Source organism: Haliotis asinina, chromosome 6, assembly GCF_037392515.1.
Source record: "Haliotis asinina isolate JCU_RB_2024 chromosome 6, JCU_Hal_asi_v2, whole genome shotgun sequence".
NCBI lineage: Eukaryota > Metazoa > Mollusca > Gastropoda > Lepetellida > Haliotidae > Haliotis > Haliotis asinina.
Genome location: NC_090285.1, coordinates 18640641 through 18647795, shown reverse-complemented (window position 1 = coordinate 18647795; position 7155 = coordinate 18640641).

Here is a 7155-nt window from a genome sequence, read left to right as displayed (position 1 = left end):
CTTGCAGCTTGGTTTCGTAATTGTATCGTCGGCGAGAAACATTAGTCGCCCCGAATCAGTGCTCCTTTAACAGTTTGTTGTTTGCAACACGTGAACCAGTGAAATACTTCTCCTTAGTTGCAGTGGCTACAAGTATCGCAGTTTGTGCCATAAGTGTATTCAGGTAATCAACATTACAAATCATGTAAATCATGTAAATCAAGAAACAACCCTGACTGCAGTGATGACACAAGCTACATGGAATAATGCATATAAAAAAGAAAAGATATGGTTTAAAAGGAGGAAAACATGCCCAATTAATACAGCTCTAAGGAGTGGATTTTGCTTGGCTAGACAGACATTTTTTAAGCTACAAAGAAGACACAAAGGAGCCTCCCAGAAGCACACACAAGATCAACTGTGTGATTCTTTAAGCAAACCAGAAACTATTTTGGAAGAATATTGGAAGAATGGGCAATCAGAATGAGAGAAAAGTACTAATACCTAGTGAAGTGTTGGTGACAATGAAGTGAGCAACGACAAGACAGCCATCATGGATACGCGGAGAAGAGAGACTTTCAGAACCTACTGAACCCACCCTGAAACAGTGCTGATACAACACCAGGTACGGAGCATATAATTCACTACAGGGAGTCTCATACAAATACAAACAAACTTTTGAATGTGAAGACCTTAATACACTAATCTCAAGAAGAGAGGTTTTAAGAGCAGTACAGGCTATGAAAAATAATAAAGCTGCAGGAATCGATCACTTACAAGCAGAAGTACTAAAGAATAACGCTAGTGTTGATACTTTGCATGTTTGCATCAGGGCTGGTCCCTAAGATGTGAAGAAAAGGCAACATTAGCCCTATACCTGAATCATGATGTGAGGATCCACGTATACCCTTAAGTTACAAAGGTATAACATTATTGTCAGAACCTGCAAGATCTACGCCAAAATTCTGAATATAATAAAACAACATGCTTAATGATCTATAAAATGGATTTAGAAAAGGGCGATCTTGCCAAGACCACTTACACTCTAGAACCAAAATTTTGCACAACAGGAAAATCTCAAAGTTATGTACATAATTATGCTTAGCTGGTATGCAAAAGGCATTTGACTCCGTTCAGAGATCAGTTGCGGTTAAAGATGACAAGCCGCTTTAAGATAAATGGGCATTTTCTGTTTACCATACAGTCAGTCTATCAATATGTGCAATGTTGTGTAAAAATTAACATTGAAACAACTGAATGGTGTGGTGTGGCCAGTGGAGTAAAACAAGGATGTGGTCTTTCCCTTAAACTCTTCTTTATATATGTTGATGACGTAGCTACCTAAGTTGGTAAAAGCCGATATAGAGTGGTTATATCCATATTACTATATGCAGGTGACATTGTGTTGATAGCTCCAGATGCTACTGAGTTACAACAACTTCTACACTATCTGTACAATTGGTCATCTAAGTGGGGATCATCCCCATTGACGGAGGTGTGTGAATCTTTCAACAAAGCCGTGGGTGTTATAATGTAAAAATCAATCTCCTTGTAGGTTTTAGACATTATGTTTTCATAAAGCTGTATAACAACTATGTGAAACCCATCATGAATTACAGTGCCAGTGTTTTGGGAATAAATCAACATAAAGAACTCAGAATAAAGCTGCAAGACTGTCCCTTGGTGTGAGGAAACATTCTTCCTCAGTAGCATGTAGAGGTGATTTAGGTTAGTTGTGTTAAAATCCAAAGATAAAGATTGCGGTGATCGGTTATTTTCACAAACTATGTATTGCGGAACCAAACTCGCTTTGTAGATTTTTACGTAATTGGTCTGTTCGAATAAAATTAAAGTTTGTTACAAAAGCTTGAACTTCGTGGTTTTAGTTTAGTACTTGATTCAAGAGACTGAGCCAAGTGGTATCAAGATTTATTTAAAGATCAAAACTAGCTAAATGTCAACAAATTAAGAACGTACAGACTGTGTAAACAAGACATTAACACGTGTCATTACACAAGAATATCTATCACAAGAGAACAGAGAAGTTTGATGGCATCGCTCCGGAAAACCGCTAAGCAACGAGTTGCAGTAATCAATGCACAATGTCACATACGCCTGCACCAAATCACTCGTTGTTGTCTAGTCAAGATTTAGTTAGTTCATTTCACAATTTGAAAAGGATTTGGGACAAGTTCGTTCAACTTATAAAACCCCTCTCCAAAGATGTTTACAATCTAGTCCAGGTACTTGCGGATCAGATCAATATTCCGATTGTGGAAATAAGCTCATCACAGATGCATACTGAGGTTGAAGGATCTGACTATATCACCAAGAAGGATTGTGTAGACAGTAGGCACTGGGCCCAGGACTGACCCTCGTGGTACCCCAAACACTCAATCACTAGGCAGCGACATTCGACCTTGAATAAACACTGCTTCTCTCCTGTCAGACAATATCCATATGATTTTTGTAAATCTCTACAACCCATGTATCATAGCAGGTTATTGCAAAGCTAGCTTCTATCTATACTAGGCTCATAAAGAAATTGTGTTTTGTGAAAATATTATCCCACGTGATAAGTACGACAACAATGTCAAAGGTACATAAAAACTTTAATGGAGGGACCATGAGACCTTAACAAGTCGGAAACATTTCAATGGGATACTCATTGACAATGACGTCAGGAACCCACAAGCTGGACAGGGGTCAAACGACCATGTCACAAGCTCATTAACGGGTATGTCCACCATCGGCATTGAGAACAGCAATGCATCGACGACGCACAGAGCCTATCAAACGTGCAAGGAAGGCTTGTTGGATGTCACGCCAGATTCTATTAAAGGTCACATGCAACCAGAATATCATAGATTAACATAGTAAAACATAGTTATCACTTGTTCATGATATATAAAATGCATTGGTGAATGTGAAAAAACAAATAAACAGAATTATAAGCGTATAATCGCAAATAAGTGCAATATTTTGTACTTGGGTTTACCTCCCTCGAAACGAAGCAGCTGCGATACCGAACCCAATCAATACCGTTGGGTGTGCACTCATGTGTAACGGGGTTTTTCATTGGCCACTGGTTCATTTGCCGATATGATTGGTCGGCTTTTTGTTTATGGCGTATAAGCCCGATAGGTGCTAATTTCAAATTGCAAATGGTCAGTAATTGAAGTTGTGCATTGCATATTGTCATCAGCACACAGGCAGACAGACATACAGTTTTCTCTGTGACAGAGTCTGCTTATCACAATCATCATGGCTTTTTTATGTAACGAGTAGATTTACTTGTTTATGTACACGTCCAAGATTAGACAACTGATCACGACCCCATACTCCTGACAGGCATACTGTTTCAAGCTCCGCAAACCCACTCACCGGGTTATGAGCGCAGCGCAATATAGATGTCGAAACCACTTCCCCCAAGGGCTGGGGATAATTAAGTTCATTTGCAAGGTCAAGGACGTTTTCTGGCGGATGAGGAAGACGGCGCAGACGTCGATCCATCTCGTCCCAAAGATGCTCTATCGGGGAGAGAATCGGTGAATTTGCAGGCCAAGGCAGTAAGTCAACTCTGTGGTATTGCAAGAAATCCATAGCAACCCTTGCCGTGTGAGGGCGGGCTTGTCCTGTTGCAATGTTAACCCAGGGTCATGACGTTGCAGTAGAGGAATTTCCTCAGGTCGAGGAATCTGATCCCTATAGCCCACACCCGTTAAGTTGCACTGAACAATCGCCAAAGGAGTTCTTTGGCGTGCTGTTATTCCACCCCAAATCATCATGGAACCACCAAGAACGCGATTCCTCTCCAAGACACAGGTCTGTGCATAACGTTCTCCCACACGTCTACAGGCACGTTGACGTCCATCACTATGGGAAATGTGAAACCTGGACTCATCTGTAAAAACAACATTTCGTCACCAAATCAAAAGTCTGCGGTCATGATTTCGGCACCACATTAAGCGAGCTTGTCGATGACGTTGTGTCAGGATAAGACGTATGGCGGGACGTCTTGGTCAGATCCTGTGATGACGTAAACGTCGTCGAACTGTGTTGGTGTGAATATGGCGAGGTCCTGGGATGGTTCGGGCAGTCGTCACTGCAGTCTGAAACCTGTGGCGAAGATGGGTCACCCTTATCCATCTGTCCTGTCTTGGCGTTTTTCCACGTGGATGTCCAGAGCGTGGCAGATCGATGACGTCATTTGAGTTCCTAGCATCTCACCAGTCCAGAAATGGTGTTCCGGTGGTAGTGGAAATGTGCAGCCACTTGTCGTTGAGACATTCCCCCCTCGGGCCATCCCAATGGCCTCATGAGGTTGTGCAGACGTTAGCCTTGGCATGCTATGCGTTTCAATGGCCGTTTAGTTTTTGAACGATCGCAAGGGCAGGTGTTGAGCTTTCCAAGGTGACAGTATTGTGTGGCATTCATTTGCTCTGTTTCTCTTTCCCGGAATGCACGTGCAACATCGTATTGCACGGCTCAAGGACAAAACCACAGACGTCACGGAACTTGGCATGTTAGACTCATGTCACTTGTCTCTGAGTTTAAATCCTCATGTGTCTACACAGGTTTGATAATTTTCGATTTTGGATTTTTTTATGCACACGTTCTTTATGTGCCTAGTATATATACCACCACAATCTATGTGACTTGTATGTGAATGAGCGTTTCTTTCTGCATATTTGAATGTATTTTATTCTTTCCTTGATTAGTTGCATGTTACCAAGTGTCTCTTAAACGTGTGTTAAATACTGTACGAGAGTTGAGAAAGTGGCTATTAGCATTCAGCATGAAAAGTGAATGGGCGTGATGTATGTATGTATGTATGTATGTGTGTGCGTGCGTGCGTGCGTGCGTGTGTGTGTGTGTGTGTGTGTGTGTGTGTGTGTGTGTGTGCGTGCGTGTGTGTGTGCGTGTGTGTGTGTGTATGCATGTATGTATCTGGTGTCATTTAGGCAAGAACTGACTCGGTGTTTGTATGAAGTAAAGTGCCCAGGGTATTACCATATTAACATATGACACGGTAATAAATAATTATTATTAGGTTTTACAGATTAAGATGAAAATGTAGCAGAGAGGGTTCGGTGATCCTGGCACAGTCAGGCCGGTAAGCTGACGACAGAGTACTTGAGATACAAGTGAAACATTTCAAGGGCGATATCCGCATATTTATCAATGCTTTCCTGAATCTTGCCTATCACATTGGTCCCAAAAGGGTTAGAAACGTCAATGATATAAATAATTTCATTGGTTTTAGCAAAATGGACAAGCTTAAGATCAGGTTTGTTCTTGGGTTTTGTAAATACATGCTCTGTGCATTTGCGTTCGATCCATGCAATCAACAAATGCTGATATGGTGAACTACTGCGTGTCTAGAAACTGTCGTTCGTCAAAGTACAAAGCAGATCTTGAAGCTGACAATCTGAGTTTGCAACGATTTCCGTCCAATCCAGTAATCCGATGAAAACAAACTAGTGTCCAAAAGAAACGATACCAACTTTTTTTTCAAATTAGTTTATTACTAAGTGATTTTGTTTTACAAAAACGAGCCAATCCGCATTGCATATCCCAAACAAACCGTATTTGATGTAAAATCTCGGGAACACTTTACCACTTACGGGAAAAACGTAAATGTCGTGAAAGTGACGTTTCTCGTTCTAGCATGTTCTGCACGTGCATTAAAACTGTATAAAACGGATGGGTCTATCCGTTGATATCACAGCAACAAAAGGAACACAAGACATGTCACGTTTGACAGCCACACACACACAGAGAGAGAGAGAGAGAGAGAGAGAGAGAGAGAGATGGAATGATCCAAGAAGGAGCGTCACACGTCGACGTCGCCAGAAGGTTAGGCTGCGCACGCATCACCATCACCAGATTGATGCAGCGGCTACGACAGACAGGTCACACGTCAGACAGGCCCAGGAGTGGAAGACCACGAGTAACCAAACTCGGTGAAGATCGTTACATCCGGGTAATTCACCTGAGGAACCGCACCGCAACAGCGACGTCCACGGCGGTTACAGCACTGGGTCACCGGATCAGTCGACAGACTGTCTACAGGAGACTACGGCAGTATGGTATCCTGCCCCGTCATCCCAACTGCTCCTTACGCCTCGACATCGACACGACAGATTGATGTGGGCCAGGTGAGTCCGACGCTGGCAACGTTAATGTTTGGGATGGCATATGTGGTGACGTCAAGACAAGGCTTGTCGTAGTTCGTGGAAATCTGAATGCGCAACGTTATCGTGATGACATCTTACGACCTGTTGTGGTGCCCTTTCTTCAGCATCAACCTCGTGGATTAATATTCCAACAGGACAATGCAAGGCCACACACAGCAAGATTGACACAGGACTTCCTTAACAACGCCAACATACAGGTTTCGCCATGGCCTACATGTCCACCGGACATGAATCCCATCGAACACTTATGGGACCACCTCGATCGGCAAATCCGACGTCGCCATCAGTCTCCAGTCAACGTTCAGGACTGGGAACGATATCTTCTCGAGGAATGGCAACGCATCACTCCCACCGTCATCAGACGTTTGACGTCATCAATCCGCAGGCGTGTTCTGGCGTGTATTGAGGCTGATGGTGGACATACCCGCTACTGACTTGACTTTGAGACGTTTCAGTTGACATTTCATATTGTTTCTCTGATTAGTGCTCTAGGGAAATGTTCATTTTTCGACCCCACCCATCTTTAAAGTCTTGTCAAATTCAGTGTTCAAATGTGACCGCAATGAATTCGTTTACAGATATTGAGAAATGATTTATCAAAAGAATAACACCAATCTTAACCGTGTCTATTGTTCTGTTTTCATTTTATGTCGTTGCAAACAAGTGGTATCGTTTCTTTTGGATACTAGTTTAGATGCACTTTTTTTGCAACCCAAAGACATAATGGCATGTCACGTGTACACGTATCACACCTACCTGCCTGTGTAATTACACAATGTGGCAGAGACAGAACTCATGTGCACGAGCCATAAAGCAATTTATTATGTTTATGGTCTATAGCTGATAGGTATTAAGTTCATATTGCATGTGGCCAATGACTGTGTGAGTGAGTTTAGTTTTACGCCGCACTCAGCAATATTCCAGCTATATGGCGGTGGTCTGTATATAATCAAGACTGGACCAGACAATACAGGGA